The sequence below is a fragment of the Amborella trichopoda genome, chromosome 8 (genome assembly GCF_054954075.1).
Source record: "Amborella trichopoda isolate Santa Cruz 75 chromosome 8, AtrichopodaSantaCruz75HAP2 v2.0, whole genome shotgun sequence".
In the NCBI taxonomy this organism is placed as follows: domain Eukaryota; kingdom Viridiplantae; phylum Streptophyta; class Magnoliopsida; order Amborellales; family Amborellaceae; genus Amborella; species Amborella trichopoda.
Genome location: NC_142343.1, coordinates 40,378,782 through 40,405,207, shown reverse-complemented (window position 1 = coordinate 40,405,207; position 26,426 = coordinate 40,378,782). Strand labels below are relative to the sequence as shown.

The following is a 26,426-nucleotide window of genomic DNA, read 5'->3' as shown; positions in this document are numbered from 1 at the left end:
GCTTTCGAATGTTTAAAGAGATTTAGAAATAATTTAAGTATGCAAGTGGACTCATCCGGTTCGCCGGTGAGGTATAAGTGGACCTATCTGGAACGTCGGTAGGGATTAAGTGGACTCATCCGGTACCCCGGTGAGGTATAAGTGGACCTGCAGGGATTAAGTGGACCTATCTAGGACGCCGATAGGGATTAAGTGGACCCATCAGGACGCTGATGGGGTATATAGGTGACCTACTTGGGACGCCAGTAGGGTATTTTGTGAAATCCTTTGAATTATGTACTGCCGTTAAAAGTGTTATAAGCATTTCAATTACTCGAATTATACTTAATTATGCATTTATTGAAAGTGAAACTGTTGATGCATTTCTGTTAATAGATCTCATTTTGGAAAATATTGATATCTTTCAATCATGATTATTTTTAGGATTATGATGATCACTTACTGAGTAGCCAAACTCATCAAACTATGGTAAACATTTTTCAGGATAACTGCGGATTCATTTTGAGTGCTAGTCAAGATCAACCTTGGAAGATACTGTTGTTGTGCTAGCTTTCTTTATTTACTTTGTAAGACACTCGCCACTGTAAATTTATCTTATCAATAGATGTATATATGTTTTGTCTGTCACATCTCAAGAATAACAGTATTGTAAATTCTTGGGGTGTGACAACTAGTTCCCATACTTGTGAAAACACCTGGCAACGATCCAACAAACTAATAAAATACTACAACACAAAGCGCACAAAATATCCAAAAAACTCAAGAAACGTTAAACAATACCATGTAAAAATCTATTCCCTCCTATAAGAGCATCACACACAAAAAATTTCATCAAGAATTGAGCCAATATTTGTCAGAAACAATACCAAACCAAAACCATACCAAATCAAAAAAAATCTCATGAGGGTCATCCTAACCAATATAATCCATGTCAAACGCAGAGTCATTTATTGGTTGATATTGAACACAAGAATAAAAGAATTAATTTTTGCTGTAGGAGCATGGCAGCATCCATCAATTTTTCCTTCATGAAATCATCCATGTGGTATCCCTATAATTAGGTATCCCAAAGAATTGAAATGTGGGATCAATATGGGGTAATTATTTCCCCATGTAATTTTTTCCCAAAAACACTACAACCATATGTGGCTCCATGATTTAAAATAAGCAACCCAACATGTTGCCTATCACTAAAAGAACATGCCACACCTAGTGCTTCAACTCATCAAATCATCTGCACATGCAGGAGAGATATTCAATGACCAAATTCAATAATACTCCAGAAAACATACCGAATAGAATATTAAAAAAATATTGCCCTTCCAATTTTCTTTGTTCCCTTATAAGATTTGAAAAATTTGAGAAACTCATCACTACCATCTCAAGATAGCCAGCTTCTATCAGCATCAAGTTGATTGAAAATAACCCATACTAATAACCTTGAATCTTGAAATCTACAAAAAAAAAAAAAATTAAATCTCGAACACCATGGTGAGGCAAACTGCACAGAAGTAATCCACCAGCTTATGTCAGCCAACAAATGCAATACAATAGTTTAGGCATCGGCATCACAAAAGCCAATTTCACCTACAAATAGACTACCATTATCAAACCTTATTCCTTGGAAATCAGGCCACAATGATAGCTCAATAACCAAACAACAGAAGAAACCAGAGAGAAATTTTGATGTTGAACAAAAGAACCCTCATCAATAAATTCACAAAATAACATCACCTAAAGGAGCATATGAAAAGCACTCCGAAATAAAAATACAAAAAAAACCCTAAAACCCAAAAAAGTAAGCACATGATCACAAAAATAGTCACACAAAAGAAACCCCAAAACCAAAAAAAGTAGTCACAGGACCACAAAAATGGTCACGCATTCTATGAAACACAAGACAGAACCATCACTCCCTAAACGATAAAAGGACTGAAAAAATTATGAGATTCAATTGACATATAACGCTACAAGAACATATCTTACATAACATTGATTATGTTATGTAGCGTAGATTATTATTTTTTGGGTGAGTAAAAAAAAAAGTGTTTAAGTCAAATGGGGATTTGGAGTCAGAGACCTCATCAATACCACCGCCAGAGCGTAGATTAAGATCCTTTGAATGCACATTCTAGTATGGTCTCAATTATTTATTGAAACAAAAGTAGAACCATCACTCCCGTTAAACCACAATGATAACCTAAAAAGACTCAAAAAACAGAATCCATGAATACATAATAAGGACCTTTATAAAACATAGTAAAATCAAGAAATCAAAACAAATGAAAACGGCCAAGCAAAATAATTAGAATTACAAAATGATCCTAGTATTAAATTCAAGAAACGTAAAAAAATCAACAAGAAGTGGTTCGCCAAGAAGCTTAACAGAAATCCAGAAATAAATAATACGAAAGAACCTACAAAATCACTCAAAAGTAATAACAGGACCTTAAAAACCCATTAGTTGAAACGAGAGCACAATGAAACCAGAACCATGAAGCATCATATAAGAGACCCTAATGCCCAAAACCCATGGGAAACCAAATAATAAAGAGGAACAAAAATCAGAAAGGCAAAACAATCAAACACTGAAAAACCATATAAACTTAAATTCAATCAAGAACCAGGGCATCATAAAACAACCACGTGTTTATAGGGAACTAGGGGAGGCATTAACGTCCACAAGGGGTTGAATACAAAGACATGATCGATGGAGGATCAAGAGTTAAAAGATGCCCATTTAAATTGTGGGAGCATGAAATTATTTTACTTGTATTAAAATAGAACTAATACATTTTCATGTAATTTTAGGATAATGAAAAATTATTTACTTGTATCAAGAAAAAAAATTAAAGGAAAATGGCCTCTAACCCCCTTCCTTATATTTTCATTCCCATTAAACTTGGATTAACCAAAATCTCTTGCACCTCCTCAAGTTTAAACTTTGGGACCATTAGCCACCTAATTATAGTTTTTTTTGTTCTTTTTATAAATTTGATCTTTTTATTTTATAAAATGCCAAACCCATACATTAGTCATCCATATTTTTTTTGTGACTCGATATATATATATATATAAATTTTATTGACGATAATAATTTATAATTATTATAATTAATTAATAATTATAATAACAATAATAAGACCAATAATATATTGATTGTTGAATATTTCATCTGTTATAAAGTATTTTATAGAGTGGGATCCAAGGAGGTAAGATTGGTTTTAGGCAACGGAAGAGAAAGAGAACGAAAAATTTTGTACAATAAAAAGATCAAATTTGTAAAAAAAAATGAAAAAAAACATATTTAAGGGGCCAACTGTTCCAAAATTTTAATTTGAAAGGGTACAACAAATTTGGTCAAACTCAAGGGACTGATAGGGATGGAAGTTTCCGGGAGGTCATTTTCCCAAAAATTATTATATGTTGGGCAATAAAAATGCCATCACGATTTTCCTGTGATGTACATTTTCAAGAAATTTCGGGAGCGTGAAACTGTTTTACTTGTATATGTATAATATAAATTCAACAATGTTCTATATCGAATTGACTAAAATAAAATAAAATCGAAGCCAGATTTAGAATGAAGTTAAGCGGAGATAATGATGTTTGACACGTAAAATATATATCATCTAATGATGTTTATCGCATAAGCTTTGTATTTCATTTTCTTTTTTTTAAAAAAGTCTTATATAAGATTGCAACAGTAGAATTAAAAGTGCACCTAAAAAATCCGCCATAAAAAAAAAGACAACTTTAAACCACTTTTAAAGTTTAAAATTTCATAGAGTAGAAAATAGATTCTTAATTTTTTATATCAAAATTACATTTATAATAAAATTTAAAGGTGCGCCTTAATTGGATTATTTAATGTTGCAACCTTATTCAAACTTGTCATACCCCAAAAATTTACAATACTTATATTCCTGAGATGTGACAATCAAAAGATATATACATCTCTTTTAAGACAAATTTACAATGGCGATAATTGTCACGCCCCAAGAATTTACAATACTGATATTCCTGATATGTGACAGTCAAAACATATACATATCTCTTTTTAGGACAAATTTACAGTGGCAAATTCTTATACAGTGGCAAATTCTTACTTTTTCTTACAAAGTAAGAAAAGAAAGTTTAAGCATAACTACAATATCTTCCAGAGTTGATTCTGACGAGCACTCAAATGAAAACCGCAGTTATCTTGAAAAAAAAAATGTTTACCATAATTTGATGAGTTTGGCTACTCAGTAAGTGATCATCATAATCCTAAAAATAATAATGGTTGGAAGATATAAACATTTTATGAAGAATGTGTGTTAAAAACTACCTGAGGAAAAACTGGGAGCAAAAGCATTTATAGATAACAATTGCACTTTCACAAATCCACAGTTAAATATAATCCAAATGATGGAAATGCATAAAAACATTTTAACAGAAATGCATAATTCAAAGGATTTCACAAAATACCCTACTGACGTCCCAAATAGGTCACCTATATACCTCATCAGCGTCATGATGGGTCCACTTAATCCCTATCGACGTCCCAAATATGTCCACTTAATCCCTACAAATCCACTTATACCTCACTGACGTACCAGATGAGTCTACTTAATCCCTACCGACGTACCGGATAGGTCCACTTATACCTCACCGACGAACCAAATGAATCTACCTGCATACTTAAAGTATTTCTAAATCTCTTTAAACATTCGAAAGCAGTAATATCATGTACTCAACATATCACTGAAATTATTAATATGAATTTCACTGGAACCATTAATAACAATCACTTTTATTTTAAAAATAAGCAGTCAAATATTTTGGGCTCAAATTTAGAAAAGTAGCAGTTCGTAAAGACATATTTTAACATAATTACCAATCTAATATCCATAGAAAAACTCTTATAGAAATTCAAGAATACGGAATTATCACAATTTATGAGATGATAATTTGCAAATAAACATTTCACAGACAATGTTATAATCAAATGTAAAAATATCAGTTTTCAAATAATGAGACAGTCATTTGCACATGAATTTTACAATGTCTAAATATTAAAAAAAAATAGAAAAAAATCTCACAATTTACTAAAAACAGAAATATCACATTTATTTTTAATAATTTTACAATATCTAAAACTCTCTAACAATAGACAAGAAAAACAAATAAATTTATTTCTAAGAATTTAGAGCATTTAAAATTTCTAACATAAATAAAATATCACAATTTTATTAAAAATATCTCTTGCACATAAAATTTATCGGACCTAAAATTCATGACAATAAGGAAAAATAATTATTTCATTTCATTTTTAAAAAGAACGAATTGTTTTTCAAGGTAATGAAATTACTTAAAATACTTAAGAGAAAGCTTCCGATAAAAATTCGGCTAGAGAGAAGAGCTCACGGCATTTCTACTAGAGAAAGAAAAATTTCAATGTATTGGAGAGCTTATACAAAAATTCTCTAAGGTGGAAGCTCTCACTTCTCCTATTTAAATTATTAAGTCGTACTATTATATTATTTATTAAACTCCACCTCATATATGAGATTCCTATTTAAATTCTTAAGACATACTATTATATTATTTATTAATCTAGGTGTGACGAAATTATTGAACGTGAAACATTTAAGCACCACGTCAACTAAAGAAAAGAAAAAGTCATCAAAAATGGTAATGGTCCTTAAAGACCATAATACTTATATGGACCATCACATTATAAAGAATTATTATTATTATCAATATTATTATTATTTTTAAAAAAATAGTATTGATACAAAACTACACCCTACTTATGATCTTAAACGGATCTCTAAATCTAAATTTTGAAGAAAAAAAACTTCCTAATAATATTATTATTATCAAAATTACATTTCTGATAAAATTTAGAGGTGAGCCTTAATTGAATTGCTTAAGATTGCAATTTGCATACTAAAACCCTTACAAATCGACAAATTTTTCTTACACACCCCCCTCACGAATGCAGAACTATTCAAGAATTATCCCACGATTGGTGTCTTCAATTGGAAATCTTCTACATAACAAATGGCATCTCCTTTCGAATCTTCTATAAAAATACAATATAAATTTTACCCGAAACAAACATTCATAATTCCAACATAATAAGGCCCTTTACTTTTGACAAAAATAAAGAATAAAACAACTTGACCAAATTTAAAATTTTGAACTGCAAGTGTAAGAGATAGAAGACTAGAGACATCATACCTCCGCTTTTTTATTCCAATCCATGCATTCATCTCCAAAGACAAAATCAATCCAAGTCATTCACAGATTTTCAAAAAGAATCAAATACTAAGAAACTACTTCCAATATGCTAACACAATGTCTTGACCCGAAGATTAAAATTTGATGGATTCAGACCTTCCATCGTGCCAGCAACTTCCCCAAACCAGTGTGCTCAACGGAGAATCCAACAGAAAAAAGTGGCAACTGATGCAAACAAAGAATGGCAGAGCAATCTATGTTTCAGTCAACTCTGGATCCTGAGATTGCAGAATAACTTCCCGACCCAAGAATAGCACGCATCAAGAGGGTGCAACTGACGCGAACATATGCGCTGATACTGCCATGCATAAGTATAACTAGGACAAGAAGTGTCAAAAAGCAGACAAATACCAGATATCACGATTACTAAAGACTGGATATGCAGCTGATGTTGAAAAGACTGCTACAATCTTCTACCAAACCTCTAGCGGGGATACATTTCTCCGTTCACAGATAATATCGGCACAAAAACCATCGAAAGAATTCCAAAATTTTTTGAAACACAAATAACAAAGATATAAAAGAAAGATGCAAGTGGTAACACTAAGTGCAGATGATTGTTCTTACATGACTATCACATGAACTATCACGAGTTGTATGAACCAAAAATGTATATCCCCATCATAACACAAATTAAAAACAAATAACCAAATTAAACTGAGATTTTTTTTCTTGGGTGAATAATTAAACTGCGAAAGCAGCTGCCTACCAAAACTACAAGAAAAAAAACCTATGGCCACAACACGAATCTTGGAACTTGCACAACTCCAAAACCAATCCTAACTAGCTCCTGTACTCGTCATGGTCAGCAAGGATACAATAAAAAAGACGTCACTCATAAAATAATTCAACAGATAGCAGAAGAAATCCAGAAATCTCAGAGGAACATCGAACAAATACCATGTACGCCTCCACTATTGCCTCCAATAAGAGAGCATCACATGGCACCTTAGAGCACAGAACTTTCAACAGGCCTGAAAGCAAGTCAAGCGAATGCAAGTCTCCCAAAACAATACCAAACCAAATACAATCCAAAATGCAAACCAGATTCAAATCCAGGTTGATATCAAATACCGGAACAACTTATGTCAGGAGCACAACAACATCCAGCAAAGTTCCCCTCATGAAATCATCGAGGCGAACTCCCTATAATTAGGCATCCCAAGAATTGGTGATAGTGATTGCTACTACACCTAAAAGGAATTAAAAAGTGGCAACAAGATGAGGTAATTGCTTTCCCAAAACAATACAAACCATCAGGAATCCATGGTTTGACATAAGTACTTCAACATGTTGGGGATCCCAAAAATTGGTGATAGTGATCACTACTACACCTAAAAGGAATTAAAAAAGTCGTATCAAGATGAGGTAATTGTTTTCCCAAAACAATACAAACCATCAGGAATCCATGGTTTGACATAAGCACTTCAACATGTTGCCCTTCACCCAGAAGACAATACAACAACTAGTGTATCAACTCATCCCATGATCTGCATATGCAGAAGTCAACCATGACAACCAATTGTAATACTAACAGTCGAAATCAAACTGATCAGAATATTAAAGGAAATAACACCCTTCCAATTTGCATTGCTTCCTTTAACAAAATGGAACAAGTTGCAGAACACCTCAACCACTATCAGCATCAAGTTCATTTCCACATGGATCAAGTTGATTGCAAATAACCCAAAGTAATAATCTTGAAATTTTGACAACATGATACAGCAAACTCAACAGAAGTGATCCACAATAACTTAGGCATCTGAACTGCCATCAGAATTGCATCATAAGCTAAACAGCGACGATGCAAATGAATATGATAATGAAACCTTATTTCTCCACCAACTGAAGCAAACTATAATGTTAGGTTACAATGATAGCTCTCTAATCGATAACCAAGAAGAACCCGAGAGCAATTTTCAATGCTTGAACAAAAAAGAACCTCTTTAACAACTTCATAAGACATCATCACCTAGAGGAGAGTCAGAGAGCATCCAGAGTGCAATCGCATTAGGAGTCAACAAAATTCACCAAAACTCTGCAAGCAATCACCAAGAAACAAAACCAAAGAAGAATCGGAGGGGTAAAACTGGAGAATTGGTAAACTCAATTAATAAAGGAAGACCCGAATATAGGGCAACAGAGCCAGCCTTACTTATAGTTGATTATCTTACACACCTTAGATTAGCTTCGACCTTTGAAACCACAACTTAAATACAATGAAATAAAAACAGAACCATCATCCTATAAACCACAATGAAACCCTAAAATGACTAAAATTGTAAAGGGCACATGAATACATGCAGAAGAACGCCATAAGTTGATGCATACAAAAGGAGCATTACAAATCTGAGTAAGACCAATAAACCAAAACAAATCTGTATACCCAAGAAAATCCCTTACTAGAGGTTCCTCTCTCAAGAGTGCATCTTTTGGTCCTGTTGCCAGTATAATACGAACAGATTTTGAGTTCGCATCCACTCCCACTTGGCCCACTGAAGAACAGAGCAAACTAGCATGATCAACGGGAGAAACCTCAATAGAACCAAACCAAAAAAAAAGATCCCCAAAAATAACGAACGCCAAGATACACATAATGATTCAATCTTCAGATAAAAAAATTGCTGGAAAATAATTGAGAGCTCCCGCATTATACACATAATCACAAACCTTACGGTTTCCCTCCAAAAAGAACCCCAAATCAAAATCACAAAACCTTAAAAAAAAAACAATTGGGGGCTTCCTGGCAATCACGTCACCTCATACAGTCCACATATTCCAGTCAGAAAGCATATAGGAACCTAACATCTCAGCAGATCCCCGAATCAATAATGATGGCAAGATGATAATCTAACTATACAAACCCAGATCTCAAGGAAAATAATAAACAGAGAAAAACAAGTCAAAGGCCAGATGCCGAAGAAACAAACACAGCCTATTGTCAAGAGCTTAATACAAGAGAAAAAATAGCATCCAATACAGTGATGGACCACCGTTACAACGGCTACTACAGGCAAATCAGCAAAGAAAATCCTGCATAAAAGGAACCACCAATAAAAAAGTAAAGAGTGAATGGACGTCACCAAATCCCTTCTCTTCCACCTCCGATCTCTGAAAAACCAATAAATGCATATTTTCATCCTCATTCCATCTCAAAATCTAGAGAGTAGCAACATTGATCAATTACCAAAAAGTGACTAGAAGAACATATAGATCAAACCAACCCTAAAAAAATTAAATAACTGCAATTCACATAGATCAAACCATCTTTCACTTTGCAATAGTTCAAATTAATAACCCTATGCACCCATCCCCATAGAATAAATAAACACAACATACTGTCAAGAGCTTAATAAAAGAGACAAGATAGCACCCGGCATAGTGATGGACCAATATACAATGGCTCCTACAGCCAAATCAGCTAAAGAAAATCCTGCATAAAAGGAACCACCAATAAAAAAGGGCAACATCACCAAGTCCCTCCTCTTTCACCTCCAATCTCTGAAAAACCAATAGAAGCATATCTCAGGTGACGTTTCATCCTCATTCCATCTCAAAATCTACAGAGAACATTGATTAATTGCCAAAAGGTGACTAGAAGAATGTATAGATCAAACCAACACTAAACAACTCAGACAACTGAAATTCACATAGGTCAGGGTAAGAGGCACAGATCAAACCATCTTTTACTTTGCAACTCTTTCACTTTGGAACCAATTCTCAATTAATATTCCTGTGCACCCATCCCCATTCCATGTGTGTTGGCGCTACCGGGTCCACCACTCACTGTTACAGACACCAAAGATGGAACTACCCAGACACCTCATAGATAAAGCAAAAAGCCAATATAGAATGTATCAACAATGAAATTGACATCCAGAGATATCAAGGATAAGTTATGCCCATTCACCAGAGATCTATAAATGCAACACAATGTTTCTGACATGTGAATGTTCCTAGCACTCGTCACGTCACTACTCTCCATATGTTCCAGTCACAAAGCATATAAAAACCTAACTTCTCATCAGATTCCTGAATTGACGAACACAAATCTCAGGGTAAATAGTAACCATAGAATAAAGAGGCAAAGGCATCTAACTATACAAAGACAAATCTCAAGGTAAATAGTAAACATAGAATAAAGAGGCAAAGGCGAGATACCAAAGAAACAAACACGAGCTAAATAAAAGAGAAAGAGTAGTATATTGTATAGTAATGGACTAATATACAACTCCTACAGGCAAATCAAATAAAAGAAAGTCCTACAAGAAAGGAACCACCAATAAAAAAGTAACGAGTGAATGGACAATGGCACCAAATCCCTTCTCTTCCAGCTACAATCTCTGAAAAACCAATAAATGTGCATCTCATGTGACTATTCATCCTAATTCCACCTCAAACCAAAAGGGCAACTAGAAGTTACGTATAAATCAAACCAACACTAAACAACTCAGACAACTGCAATTCACATAGGTCAAGGCAAGAGGTACAGATCAAACCATCTATCACTTTGCAACCAGTTCTCAATTAATAACCTTGTGCACCCGTCCCCATTCCATGTGTGTTGGCGCTCCAAGTCCACCACTGGAGATTCACTGTTACATACACCAAAGAAGGAACTACATATGCACCTCATAAATCAGGCAGAAAGCCAATATAGAATGTATCATCAATGAAGTTGAGATCCAAAGATAGCAAGAGTAACTTACACGTCCATTCACTAGAGCTCTATAAAATGTTTCTGACATTTGAATTTTCCTAGCGCTCTCATTACCTCATACTGTCCATGTGTTCTAGTGAGAAAGCGTATAGAAACAGCCATCCAACAAAATGCAACAATAAACTGAAATACAAATCAGCCAACAATATGCTTGCTAGCACCATGATGCAGCCTAAACCCCCAACATAACAAAAGCCAATGCATATACCTCTGAGAGATCAAAAATACTTCGCTATAATTAAAACATACCAAATAGAGCCACCCCGCAGCACTATGACATGGACCCCATAGAGCAACCAACCAATCAATATATAGCTCCCCCATCTACAGCATCGCCAAGACGCAAGAGTATCATCATATAATTAAAAAAAAAAAAGTCTAGGCTAGACAACAAGAAAGAAGGTCCAAAGTCGAGTCCACATAAATCGAACCACACTTCCAGACAACAAACTGGAAACAGTCCAATGTGTGCCACGATTTCATGGACAAACCACCATGGTACCTAAGGAGAATAATCAATGCAAACTAGACATCATAATCAACATATAAACACTTTCAAACAAAGAGCAAAAGTATATCAGTGCACCAAACTGATTCAGCCAAAAAACAGCCCAACATCCCCCCCCCCCCCCTCTCACCCCCCAACAAAAAAAGAGGGGGGAAAAAGAAAAGAAAAGCTAATGTGTTGAAGCTAAAGATGATAATCTAATTGCATAAACACAAATCTCAAGGCAAATAATAAACATAAAAGACAGGCAAAGCCATGATAGCAAATAAACAAACACAGCATATTGTCAAGAGACTAATAAAGAGAAAATAGTATCCCGTATACAACGGCTCATACAGGCAAATAACCGAAAGAAAATCCTGCATAAAAGGAATCACCAAGAAAAAGTAATAGTGAATGGACAACATCACCAAATGCCTTCTCTTCCACCTTCGATCCCTGAAAAAGTAATTGTGAATGGACAACATCACCAAATGCATATCTCAGGTGACTTTTAATCCTCATTCCAACAAACTAAAATGTGACCAGAAGAACGTATGGATCAAACTAACTCTAAACAACTCAGACAACTGCAATTCACATAAGTCAGGACAAGAGGCACAGATCAAACCATCTTTCACTTTGAACCAGTTTCCAATCAATAAACCTGTGCACCCCCGTCCCCATTCAATGTGTGTTGGCACTCCTAGTCCACCACTGGAGAGTCACTGTTACAGACACAAATGATGGAACTACCCAGACACCTCAAAGATCAGGCAGAAAACTAAGAATGTATCATCAATAAAATTGACATCCAAAGATATCAAAAATAACTTATGCCCATTTACCAGAACCCCTATAATTGATACACAATGTTTCTGACATTTGAATGTTCCAAGCACTCTCGTCACCTCATACTTATTGTCCACATGTTCCAGTCCTCATACTTATTGTCCACATGTTCCAGTCAGAAAGCATATAGAAAAGAAACTGACAACCATCCAACAAAATGCAACATAAAACTGAAATACAAATCAACTGACAATATGGTTGCCAGCACCATGATGCAGCCTAAACCCCTAACATAACAACAACCAGTGTATACACCTGTATATACCTGAGAGATCCAAAACACTTCAATTATAATTAAAACATACCAAAGCATTGGGCATAACAACCAATCGATGTACAGCTCCCCCACCTACAGCATCACCAGGACAAAAGAGTATCATCACCTAATCAACAAAGAGCAACTCTAGGCTAGACCACAAGAAAGAAGTTCCAAAGTAGAGTCCAGATAAATCAAACCACACTGTGATACAACAAACTCGAAACAGTCCAATGTGTGCCACCATTTACAAGGGCAAACCAGCATGGTACCTAACGTGAACAAACAATGAAAACTAAGACTTCACAATCAACATATAAACATTTACAAACAAAGGGCAAAAGTATATCATTGTACCAAACTGATTCCGCCCAAAAAACCCCCAACATCCCCCACACCACAAAAAAAAGAGGGCGGTGGGGGGGACAAAAAGAAAAGAAAATGTTTTGAAGCCAAAGATGATATCTGACTGGACAAACACAAATTTCAAGGCAAATAATAAAGATAGGATGTAGAGGCAAAGCCCAAATACTGAAGAAACAAACACCGCTTCCTAAAGGCAAATCAACTAAAGAAAATCCTACAAGATTGGAACCGCCAATAAAAAAGTAAGAATGGACATCGACACCCAATCCCTTCTCTTCCACCTCCGATCTCTGAAAATCCAATAAATGCATACCTCGGGTGACTTTTCATCCTCATTCCATGTCTAACCAAAAGGTGGCTAGAACGTATAGATCAAACCAACACTGAATACCTCAGACAACTGCACTTAACATAGGTCAGGATAAGAGGCCACAGATCAAACCATCTTTCACTTTGCAACTAGTTCTCAATTCATAGCCATATGCACCCGTCCCCATTCCATGTGTGTTGGCACGCCTGGTCCACCACTAGAGGGTCACTGTTACAGACACCAAATATGGAACTACCCAAACACCTCGTAGATCAGGCAGAAAGCCAATATAGAAATGTATCATCAATGAAATTGACATAAAAAGACATCAAGGATAACTTACGCCCATGCACCAGACTTCTATAAATGGTACACGATGTTTCTGACATTTGAATGTTCATGGCAGTCTCGTCACCTCAAACTGCCCACATGTTCCAGTCAGAAATCATATAGAAACCTAACCGCCAACCACCCAACAAAATGCAACAAGAAACTGAAATACAAATGAGCTGACAATATTGCTGCTAGCACCATGATGATAAAAAAATAGCTAACGAATATACCGAACAGATCCCACCCAGCAGCCATTTGCCATGACAATATTGCTGCTAGCACCATGATGACAAAAAAAATAGCTAATGAATATACCGAACAAATCCCACCCAGCAGCCATTTGCCATGAAGCCCATTGGGCAAACAACCAATCGATATATAGATACCCCACCTACAGCATCGCCAGGACACATGAGTATCAAAATATAATTAACAAAAAGGACCACTGGGCTAGACAACAAGAAAGGAGGTCCAAAGTAGAGTATAGATAAATCAAACCACACTGCTAGACAACAAACTCGAAACAGTCCAACGTGTGCCACTGATTACATGGGCAAATGACCATAGTACCTAAGAAGAACAATCAACGCAAACAAAGACTTCACAATCAACATATAAACATATACAAATAAAGCAAAAGTATATCATTGAACCAATATACAACAGCTCCTACATGCAAATCAGCTAAAGAAAATCCTGCACAAAAGGAACCACCAATAAAAAAGTAAGAGTGAATGGATGTCACCAAATCCTGTCGCTTCCACCTCCAATCTACGAAAAACCAATATATATACATATCTCAGGTGACTTTTCATCCTCATTCCATCTCAAAACAGACGGTGACTAGAAGAATGTATAGATATTAAACCGACACTATAGAACTCAAATAGGAATACACACAAGTCAGGGAAAGAGGCACAGATCAAACCTACCAGTTCAAACTTAATAACCCTGTGCACCGTCCCCATTCCATGTGTGTATGTGCACTCCTGTTACAGACACCAAAGATGGAACAACCCAGAAACCTCAAAGATCAGGTAGAAAGCTAATATAGAATAAATCATCATTGAAATTGATGATTTATAGAGGAAAAGCCCAAATGCTGAAGAAAAAAAACACAACACAATGTCAAGATTTTAACAAAAGAGAAAAATAGATTCCTGTAAAGCAACGGCTCCTACAGGCAAATCAGCTAAAGAAAATCCTGCATAAAAGGAACCACCAAGAGTGACTGCACGATGTCATCAAATCCCTTCTCTTCCACCTCTGATCTCGGAAAAACAAATAAATGCATATCTCAGGTAACTTTTCCTCATTCAAACTAAAAGGTGACAATAGAAGAATGTAAAGATCAAACCAACACCAAACAACTCAAAACAATGTTATTCCCATAGGTGAGGGCAAGAGGCACAGATCAAACCATCTTTCCGTTCAAAACCAATTCTCAATTAATAATCCTGTGCACCCGTCACGATTCCAGGCGTATTGAAACTCCTGGTCCACCACTAAGGAGTCACTGTTACGAACACCAAAGATAGAACTACCCAAACACCTTGTAGATCAGGCAGACAGCTAATATAGAATGTATTATCAATGAATTGACATCCAAATGCATTGAGGATAACTTACGCCCATTAACCATAGCTCTATAAATGGTACGCGATGTTTCTGACATTTGAATGCTCCTGGCACTCTCGTCACCTCATACTGTTCACATGTTCCGGTCAGAAAGTATATAGAAACCAAACTACCAGCCATCAAACAAAATGCAACAAGAAACTGAAATACAAATCAGCAGACAAAGTTGTTGCTAGCACCATGATGCAGCCTAAACACCCAACATAACAATAGCCAGTGTATATACCTCTGAGAGATCAAAAACACTTCAATATAATTAAAACATACCAAATAGAGCATTGGGAAAACCACCAATCGATACATAGGTTCCCCTCCTACAGCATCGCCAGGACGCAAGAGTATCATCATATAATTAAAAAAGAGCAACTCTAGGCTAGACAGCAAGAAGAAACTGCAATTCACGTAAGTCAAGGCAAGAGGCACAAATCAAACCATCTTTCATGTTGCAACAGGTTCTCAATTAATAACCCTGTGAACCCATCCCCATTAACATAAGCTGAGCAAGAGGCACAAAACTATCTTTCACTTTGCAACAAGTTCTCAATTAATAATCACGTGAACCCATCACTATACCATGTGAGTTGGCACTCCTAGTCCTCACTGTTACAAGACACAAAAGATGGAGCTTACCAAAACACGTTGCAGAATATGCAAAAAGCCACCTTTAGATTAGGCAGAAAGCCAGCATAGAATGTATCATCAATGAAGTTGACATCCAAAGATATCAAGGATAATTTACGCCAATTCACCAGAGCTCTATAATGGTACCCGATGTTTCTGACATTTGAATGTTTCTTGTCACTTGCCAAGTCATTTTCTCCGCATGTTCCAATCAGAGAGAAAATAGAAGCCTACCTGCCAGCCATCCAACAAAATGCCACAGGAACCTAAAATACAAATCAGTTAACAACATGGTTGCTAGCACCATGATGCAGCCTAAACCCCCCAATATAACAACAGCCAGTGTATATACCTCTGAGAGATCCAAAACACTTCACTATAATTTAAAACATACCTACAGAGCCCACCCAGCAGCCGTATGCCATGGAGCCTATTGGGCAAACAACCAATTGATATATCGCCCGCCCACCTACAGCGTCCCCAAGAGACCATAATTAAAATATACCAACAAAGCCCATCCAGCAGCCATATGCCATGGAGCCTATTGGGCAAACAACCCATCGCTATGTAGCTTCCCCACCTAGTGATAAAAAGAGAAAAAATAGCATCCTGAACAGTGAACATCATGCACCAGCTCCTAAAGGAAAATCAGCTAAAGAAAATACTGCAATAAAGGAACCACCAATAAAAAAGTAAGAATATTCATCGACACCAAATCCCTTCTCTTCCACCTCTGATCTCTGAAAAACCAATAAACGCATACTCATGTGAGTTTTCTTCCTCATTCCATCTCAAACCAAAATGTGACTAGAAGAATGTATAGGTCAAACCAATATTGAATACCTCAAACAACTGCAATTAAAATAGGTCAAGGCAAGAGGCAACGATCAAACCATCTTTTAGTTTGCAACTAGTTCTCAATTAATAGCCCTATGCACCAGTCCCCATTCCATGTGTTGCACCCCTGGTCCACCATTGGAGAGTCACTGTTACAGACACCAAAAAAGGAACTACCCGAACACCTCATAGATCAGGCAGAAAGCCAATATAGAATGTATCATCAATGAAATTGACATCCAAAGACATCAAGGATAACTTACACCCATTTGCCAGTGTTCTATAAATGGTCAATGAAATTTCTGACATTTAAATGTTCAGGGCACTCTCATCACCTCATACTGTCCACATGTCATAGAAACCAAACTGCCAGCCATCCAACAAAATGCAACGAGAAACTGAAATACAAATGAGCTGGCAATATTGTTGCTAGCACCATGATGTAGCCTAAACCCCCAACATAACGATAGCCAGTGAATATACCAAATAAAGCCCACCAAGCAGCCATTTGCCATGGAGCCCATTGGCAAAACAACCAATCGATATCTATATACCCGACCTACAACAATGCCAGGACGCAAGAGTATCATCATATAATTAACAAAAAGAACCACTAAGCTAGACTACAAGAAAGAAGGTCCAAAGTAGAGTACAGATAAATCAAACCACACTGCTAGACAACAAACTCGAAACAGTCCAATGTGTGCCACCGACTACATGGGCAAATCACCATGGTACCTGAGGAGAACAATCAAAACAAACAAAGACTTCACAATCAACATACAAACATTTACAAACAGAGCAAAACTATATCACTGTATGAAAACACAACGGCTCCTACATGCAAATCAGCCAAAGAAAATTCTGCATAAAAGGAACCACCAATAAAAAAGTAACGAGTGTATGGACATCACCAAATCCCTTCTCTTCCACTTCCAATCTCTGAAAAACCAATAAATTCATAGCTCAGGTGACTTTTCATCCTCATTCCATCTCAAAACAAAAGGTGACTAGAAGTAAACATAAATATCAAATCGACACTAAAAACCTCAGACAACAAGAATATACATAAGTCAGGGAATTAGGAACACATCAAACCATCTTTCACTTCGCAACCAGTTCTCACTTGATAACCCTATGCACCCATCCCCATTCCACCAATGGAGAGTCACGGTTAGACACCAAACATGGAACTACCCAGAGACCTCGAAGATCAGGTAGAAAGCTAATATAGAATATATTATCAATGGCATTGACATCCAAAGATATCAAGGATAACTTGCACCCATTCATAAGAGCTCTGTAGCTGGTAAACAATCTTTTTGGCATTTGAATGTTCCTGGCACTCTCGTCACCTCAAACTGTCCACATGTTCCAATCCGAAACCATGTAGAAACTTAACTCTGGCAGCCATCCAACAAAATGCAACACGAAACTGAAAATCAGCTGGCAGTATGTATGCTGGCACCATGATGCAGCCTAAAGCCCCAACACAACAACAGCCAGTGTATTTTAAGAGATCCAAAACACTTCACTATAATTAAAACATATCAAATAGAGCATTGGGCAAACAACCAATCTATGTATAGCTCCCCCACCTACAGGGTTGCCAGGATGCAAAAGTGTCACCATATAATCAACAAAAAGCAACTCAAGGCTAGACAACAAGAAAGGTCCAAAGTTGAGTCCAGATAAATCAAACCACACTGCGTGACAACAAACTCATAACGGTCCAATGTGTGCCACCGATTACAAGGGCAAATCACCATGGTACCTAAGAAGAACAATCAATGAAAACTAAGAATTCACAATCAACATATAAACATTTACAAACAAATAGCATAAGTATATCACTGCACCAAACTGATTCCACCCAAAAACAACCTAACATCCCCCCCCACCAGCAAAAAAAAAAAAAAAACCAAAAAAAGGGGTGATAAAGAAAAGAAAATGTGTTTAAACTAAAGATGATATCTGAGAACACAAATATCAAGGCAAATAAGAATCATAGAATATAGAGGAAAAGTCAAGATACTAAAGAACAAAACACAACATATTTGTCAAGAGCTTCATTAAAGATAAAAAATAGTATCATGTAAAGAAACGGCTCCTACAGGCAAATCAGCTAAAGAAAATACTGCATAAAAGGAACCACGAAGAGTGAATGCACGACGTCACCAAATCCCTTCTCTTCCACCTCCGATCTCTGAAAAACGAATTAATGCATATCTCATGTAGCTATTTATCCTCATTCCGTCTAAAAATAAAAAGTGACCAGAACGTATTGATCACACCACCACTAAAACAACTCAGAAAACTGCGATTCACATAGGTGAGGGCAAGAGGCACATATCAAACCATCTTTCCCTTTGAAACCAGTTCTCAATTAATAATCTTGTGCACCCATCCCTATTCTAGGTGTGTTGCAACTCCTGATACACCACTAGGGAACTACCCAGACACATCGTAGATCAGGTAGACAGCTAGTATATAATGCATTATCAATGAATTGGCATCCAAATATATTGAGGATAACTTACGCCCATTCACCAGAGCTCCATAAATGGTACGCGATGCTTCTGACATTTGAATGTTCCTGGCCTCTCGTCACCTCATACCGTCCACATGTTTCCGTCAGAAAGCACATAGAAACCTAACCTAACTGCCAGCCATCCAACAAAATGCAACAAGAAACTGAAATCCAAACACGAGCAAAGCCCTCTAGAGTGCTTTTACAAACAGCCAATGTATATACCTCTGAGAGATCCAAAACACTTCACAATAATTAAAACATACCAAATAGAGCATTGGGAAAGCCACCAATCGATATATAGCTCCCCCACCTACAGCATCGCCAGGATGCAAGGGTATCATTATATAATTAACAAAGAGCAACTCTAGGCTAGACAGCAAGAAGAAACTGCAATTCACATAAGACGGGGCAAGAGGCACAGATCAAACCACTTTGCAACAAGTTCTCAATTAATAACCCTGTGAACCCGTCCCCATTCGCATAAGTCAAGGCAAGAGGCACAGGATCAAACCATCTTTCAATTTGCAACAAGTTCTCAATTAATAATCCCATGAACCCGTCCGTCCCCATTCCATGTGTGTTGGCACTCCTGGTCCTCACTGTTACAAGACACAAGAAGGAACTACCTAGACACCTCGTAGATCAGGCAGAAAGCCAGTATATAATATATCAATGAAATTGACAATCCAAAGATATCCAGGATAACTTACACCCATTCACCAGAGCTCTATAAATGGTACACAATGTTTTGGATTTGAATGTTTCTGTCACTCTCATCACCTAATTTTGTCCACATGTTCCAATCGGAGAGCATATAGAAACCTAAGTGCCAGCCATCCAAAAAAATGCAACAGGAAATTGAAATACAAATCAGCTAACAATATGGTTGCTAGCACCATGATGCAGCATAAACCCCCAACATAAGAACAGCCAGTGTATACCTCTAAGAGATCCAAAACACTTCACTAAAATTATAACATACCAAACAGAGCCCACACCGCAGCCGTATGCCATGGAGCCCATTGGGCAACCAACCAATCGATATATAGCTCCCCCACCTACATCGTCGCCAGGAGACTAAAATTAAACCATACCAAACAAAGCCCACCCAGCAGCCGTATGCCATGGAGCCCATTGGACAAACAACCAATCAATCTGTAGCTTCCCCACCTACAACATTGCCAGGACACATTCATCATATAATCAACAAAGAGCAACTCTAGGCTAGCTAACAAGAAAGAAGGTCCAAAGTTGGGTTGGGTCAAGATAAATCAAACCACACTGCTAAACAGCAAACTTGAAACAGTCCAATGTGTACCACCGAGTACAAAGGGAAATCACTATGTTACCTAAGGAGAACAATCAATGCAAACTAAGACTTCACAATCAACATATAAACATTTACAAACAAAGAGCAAAAGTATATCACTGTACCAAACTAATACCCAAGGCACAAAATATCAAAAAAATGAGAGGGCCTCTACAAAAAATTACAAGTGCGTGAAGGGGGAGATTCTCATGCTTTCAATTTCCAAGAAACCAAATTAATTCAAGAATCAAGAAGGATAGATCCTCCCTAAAAAATTAAGAAACCCCACAATAAATGGGATGAGAGATCCACCCAAAAATTAATTACAAAATGAAAAACCCCCCCCCATTAGCAACTTGTTCAGAAACCCAAAGAGTGAAAAGACAAAGAAAAGCGCATAGTTACAATAAAACTCAAGTGCGTTGAACAATCAGGAAAAGCACAAAGCAAAAAAGATTATAAAAATAGAACACATTAGTTAAAAAATACATGCCCGGACGCCACAACACTAATACATGAATCATAAGAGGACAATAAGAGAACCTATGAATGGTCACTAAGGAACAAATAAAACCAAAAAACAGAACGGAGAAAACCTAGAAAGAAGAAACATACAAACAATCGCTGGTATTGAATTGAACAAGAGAGATCCAAAATCCGGAACAGCTAGGACCAACATTGAGCACCACTAAGAACACCAGATTAATTCTAGGACAATGCAGAGCAATGGCAACAATGCGATGCAATTTGACAAACTCGTTGGTTTTGAATTGAACAAGAGAGATCCAAAATCCGGAACAGCAAGGACCAACATTGAACACCACTAGGAACACCAGATTAATTCTAGGACAATGCAGAGCAATGGCAACAATGCGATGCGATTTGACAAACTACTAGCCCCGCGGTATCAAAACTGCAAACTTGAAGTAATAAGGACTTTAGTCATATAGTTCCATACCAATACCACCAATTTAAAAACATTCAGCGATAAAGGTAAATAGGAGGAAATTTTCCCCAAAACAAATAACAAATCTTTAGCTCATTTAAGAAGCTCCAAATTCAGATAGAACATCTCCAGGTCACAATGGCAGAAATAAAAATAAAACAATTTAGAATCCATACTGATCGCTATATAGACGAAATAAGCCCTTCCAATATGTGCTTTCTTCCCCAAGTTGACTATAAACAACCCAAAAGCAATTTGGAGTTTGTATAACAAAATCAAGCCAAAAAAAAGAGGCATCGAAGAAATAAAATATCAAGGCCCACACAACCCAGAAACAAGAACTTTGCATCCATTAATTAGCCAAAAAGGACGGTAGGATTGCCATGGTACCTAGACATAATAGACATCAGAAGCAGAGAATTTAATAGTAGATGCCTCCAGAAATTAAGACTAAACAACAAATCAAATAAAACGAAACCAATAATCCGACCTAAGACCATCTCTTCAGGCTTCATGTTCGAATGAATCACACTGGTGTGATTTAATTTGAGAAACAGACCTCATCTGATTGAACCAGAAAACAGACACCTTTCTTCAAATCTTTGATACACATAATCAAATACCCCAACATATAACAATAATGACGACTCATCTCCAAAACTCCAAATTTAAACTGAACTGAAAATGTCGAATTCAAGCTGGAATACAAAGGAAGGTAACATGAAAGCTGTCCAAAACTAGAGAAAACCCCAATTTAAGTTGTGATTGCAATCTGGCATGACCATCTTCAACCATTCCGAAAAGCCGCAAGTACCAAATAAAAAACCTAAGCAGAATGCATATAACTAAAAGTGAGTGAATTCAGTATATCCCCCAAAATAACTACAATAAATTGCTATGGCCATGACACAACTCCAGAACCAATCCAGTCAAAATAGCTAGTTCACATACTCTCTAGTTCATATACTCTTCAAGATTAGCGCCAATGATCCAATAAAGTAAATGCAACTGATACAAAATAGTTCAACACGAGAAGAAAGAAACCAGCAATCTCAGAAGGAACATCAAAATAGTACCATCCATGCCTGCATCATTGCCTCCATGAGAAACATGTCACAGCACCTAAGGGCACAAAATTTTAACAACTGAGACAATATTCATTAATATCAAACCAAGTCAATCGCATATCTTGTAAAATAGTGATTCGGCCCCAGCAAGTCCTAATTCAAACTGTACCCAATTTCTAGATTCAGATTCGAGTGAGATATGAGAAACCAAACTTTCGTTGTACATGCACTGGAGCATTCCACCAAGTTACCTTCACGAAATCATGCAAAAGAATTACCAGACATCCCAAAAAAGCAGACAGAGATAACTTAGTCACCATACAACTTAATACATGCCACCACAATTAAAAGAATTGGAACTCGTCTTCAAATCAAAATGGAAACCTGTTTTCCCCAAAACATGACGACCATCTGCGAACCAAGGCCAAATGGCGATAACGGTTTCCCCGAAGCCCAATCAACTGAGAATCCATCATTTGAGATAATCATGGATTGAGAAGAGCACTTCGACACAGTTCCTATCATTGCAATGACATGCGCTTCAACCCATCAACTGAGCTGCATATGTAGACAAGTCACAACAATGACTAAATAGAATAATACCATCTGAAATCAAACCGATCCAGCATAGCAAAATAAATAAAACCCCTTTAGATTTGCCTTGGTCCCCTAAAGGAGGAAAAAATTTGCAGATCATCACCACTTTCTCAAGACCCAGCATAGAATTATTCCATAGGCATCAAATTGAATGCAAATAACCCAGAGTACAGCTCTTGAATTCTGGACATCAAAACCCAGCATAGAATTATTCCAATTACATAAACCACCACCACCACAAGACCTCAAAACTCCGAGACAAAAGATCTTGAAATTCAAACAAAAGGAACCCAACATCACCAATTTCACAAAACAGCTCACCAGCACCAATTAAACTGGTGCCAATCACCAAGAAAGAATACCAGAGAAGATTCGGAGGACATAAAAGAAGAATCGGAAGTCTCAATTACTGCATAGAAGCAACAAAGAGCTTATGTTACAGAGAATCAATTATCTTACAGAACTTGGATGAGCTTAGATCCCTCAACTGCACATTCTTGTAAGATCTCAAATAAATCTAAAAGAAAAATGGAACCATCACTCTACAAACCCCCCACGTTACCCTAAAAGACTCCAATACAAACAAGGATCCCATGGAACACGCAAACAAGGATCCCATAGAACACGCAAACTCTAAAATAAAAGTCAAAAATAGAAGAGGGTCCAAGATTGCTGCATAAAAGAAGAACCTTTGTAAAACAGAGTAAAACAAAGAATCCAAAACAAATAAGAACACACGTGAAATCACAGAAATTTACAGATACCTCCTAAAAAAAAATACCGAAATTAAAATCACATAAACTTACAGCTACCTCTTAAAAAAATAGGAAATTAAAATCAAGAAATCCCAGAACAAAAAATACCGAAATTAAAATCAAGAAACCCCAGAATCAAGAAACGCCAGAACAAATCACAGAAGTTCACAAATCAAAAACACCTTCAAAATCCTAAAACCAGATCAAGAACACATTCGAAACCCTAAACCAAGAAAAACCCTAAAACAAAAGAAAAAGACACGGAAAAAGGACACCGAACACCAACGCAAACGAGATTAAATGAGAGGTCTACGACGCCTTATTTATAGAGAGCATGGGTTGCAATGGACGGCTACGGATTAGCGATTCTATAAAAATAAACGGTCGAGAAAGGGTCAGAGTCCAAGGTGGTTCTATTAGGATTCGGAGGCGTTGTGGCAACGCAACCGCTAAAGCTTCTAGATTCTCTCCACGTCGTCGGCTACTATTTTTTAGAAAATATCTTCACAACTCATTGCCGCCTTCAATCTCCTAAACCCATTCATTTCTATGTCTTCACTTATCTTTTATAATTACTCTCTCTGTTTCGGTGTTTTTTCAAACACGTCTCTCTTTTCCCGGTGTTTTTTCAAACACGTCTCTCTTTTCCGATAACCTCTCACCTCCATAAAGCCTTTCTCTTTCTATAAAAGTTTGGAAATAAGGCTTCTAAAAAGAAAAAAAAGTTTATATGAAGATGCAACGGTAAAATGTAGAATCATAGGTGCACCTCAAAAATCTATTGAAAACGTTGCTTTAATATTAAAAAAACACTCTAATTTATCATCTCGACATTGAGATGTACGAATATATAAAAAAAAAAAATTTGAGTCTCATAAATAATGCATCTTGCAACACATTATTTAGACCGTTCATTTTCAATATTTTCATATATTTATGGATCTACTTAATTTTAAATATTTTTGGAATTTAAAATTTTCTAATTAGATATAAAAATAGATTTTAAGATAATATTATGATTTATTTACAGCAAAATTATATGTTATGATCAAATTTTAAGGTGAGCCTTAATTGGATTGTTTAAAGTTGTAGCCTTATAGAAACGGTACCATTTAGAAAAATATGTCTTTTAAAATTTGTTTGGCCTAAAAAAAAATGTTTAAATTAGCTTAGGGGTTAGAAAAAATAAAATCTACATTTTTTATATCTTAAAATATATTTTTAAACATTTAGTCTATTGTGAAATGAAACCTAAAAATATAAAATATAGAGATATTTTCCCATATTTTTTTAGGGAAAGCATCAACGAACACAATATAAGTTGGGTGTACAATCCATCACCGTCCATCACACAATGGCTTTTATGATATTTATTTGGAAGATATTTAGGATAAAACTCATTTCACTTATTTTCACTATGTGACCAAAACCTTTAGGTATTACAAAGTGGTCTATATTAAGAGATATTTTATGATGAGGTTCGAAGTTTTATTCATTTTTACCCAATAAATTTCATATTCTAAGTTTGAAACTTGTTATTTATTTTTTTAATCAAATTTTGGTTGGAGAGCAAGATCTCCTATCGATTTTTTATGACAAAAAGCGTTGTTTGAAAGTCGAACTCAGCACGAAAGTTGTATATTCAATCCGCCCAAACATTTAACACGTTTGGTTTGTATGAAATTGTTTTCTACAAAATATTTTCATATGAAAAAATATCTCATGCAGTCAAAAGTAAAAATATTTTCATACCAATTGGTCTTAGTGAACCTTTTTACACCAATTAGCAAATAATTTATATAAAAATATGATTAATGATCCTACAAGACCCTCCCACACCCATGTGTATAGGACCCAAAATGATCAACATTAAATTTAGCACAGATCTCTAGAAAAATTAGTGTGGGACTTGACTTTTCTAGATATCTATGCTAAATTTAATGGTGATCATTTAGGGTCTTACACATATGGATGTGGGAAGGTCTCACACGGTCATTTCCCTAAAAATATTCCCATACTTGACAGCGTGAGATCATACTTTTATGAAAATGTTATTTAGATAACAATTTCATGCGAACCAAACATGATATTAAAAAAAAATCAATATGTAGTTCCAAACCGCTTTAAACATAAAAAAGAGGATGAAATAGTTTCAAACTGCGCACACGTACTTTTTTTAGGAAAGTCAAATAATTCACATCTAAAAAATATTAACAATAATAAGTTCAATGCTTGTGCTGTTGTACTAGAGAGAGGGAAAGATAAGCCATGTAGAGAGAAAAATATAAGCCATGTAGAGAGAGAGAAATATAAGCCATGTAGAGAGAGAAAAATATAAGCAATGTAGAGAGAAAGAGAAAGATAAGCCATGTAGAGAGAGAGAGAGAAAAATAAGCCATGTAGAGAGCGAATGAGAGAGAATAGAGTGAGAGAGAAATACAAGACCCAATCTCTCACAATCTGAAAACAGTGTGGAACACATTTCCAACTCTGAAAGCAGGGAGTAACACA

At 36.2% G+C, this 26,426-nt stretch overlaps 3 long non-coding RNA genes across 12 annotated transcripts; all 3 read right to left on the bottom strand.

Moving 5' to 3' along the window:
* Positions 1 to 1,259: 1,259 nt before the first annotated feature.
* Positions 1,260 to 24,215, bottom strand: LOC110007187 (uncharacterized). 9 transcript variants are annotated; one of them, XR_016061622.1, is made up of 10 exons: positions 23,620 to 24,213; positions 22,948 to 23,121; positions 22,733 to 22,814; positions 22,573 to 22,618; positions 11,258 to 11,332; positions 10,998 to 11,068; positions 10,824 to 10,883; positions 10,199 to 10,320; positions 8,692 to 10,074; positions 1,260 to 1,454 (listed from the first exon to the last, which is right to left on the bottom strand). It is a non-coding gene; the product is annotated as an uncharacterized LOC110007187 (long non-coding RNA). The 9 variants fall into 9 exon arrangements; XR_016061621.1 differs by lacking the exon at positions 1,260 to 1,454 and adding an exon at positions 7,849 to 8,326; XR_016061625.1 differs by lacking the exons at positions 1,260 to 1,454; positions 22,573 to 22,618; positions 22,733 to 22,814 and adding an exon at positions 7,849 to 8,326 and having other exon boundaries at positions 23,620 to 24,215.
* Positions 16,521 to 17,650, bottom strand: LOC148781093 (uncharacterized). The gene is made up of 5 exons (XR_016061632.1): positions 17,550 to 17,650; positions 17,362 to 17,446; positions 16,972 to 17,267; positions 16,715 to 16,835; positions 16,521 to 16,611 (listed from the first exon to the last, which is right to left on the bottom strand). It is a non-coding gene; the product is annotated as an uncharacterized LOC148781093 (long non-coding RNA).
* On the bottom strand, positions 17,726 to 19,867 carry LOC148781092 (uncharacterized). Of its 2 annotated transcripts, XR_016061631.1 has the most exons (4): positions 19,753 to 19,867; positions 19,505 to 19,551; positions 19,249 to 19,370; positions 17,726 to 18,482 (listed from the first exon to the last, which is right to left on the bottom strand). It is a non-coding gene; the product is annotated as an uncharacterized LOC148781092 (long non-coding RNA). The 2 variants fall into 2 exon arrangements; XR_016061630.1 differs by lacking the exons at positions 19,505 to 19,551; positions 19,753 to 19,867 and having other exon boundaries at positions 19,249 to 19,465.
* Positions 24,216 to 26,426: the final 2,211 nt, after the last annotated feature.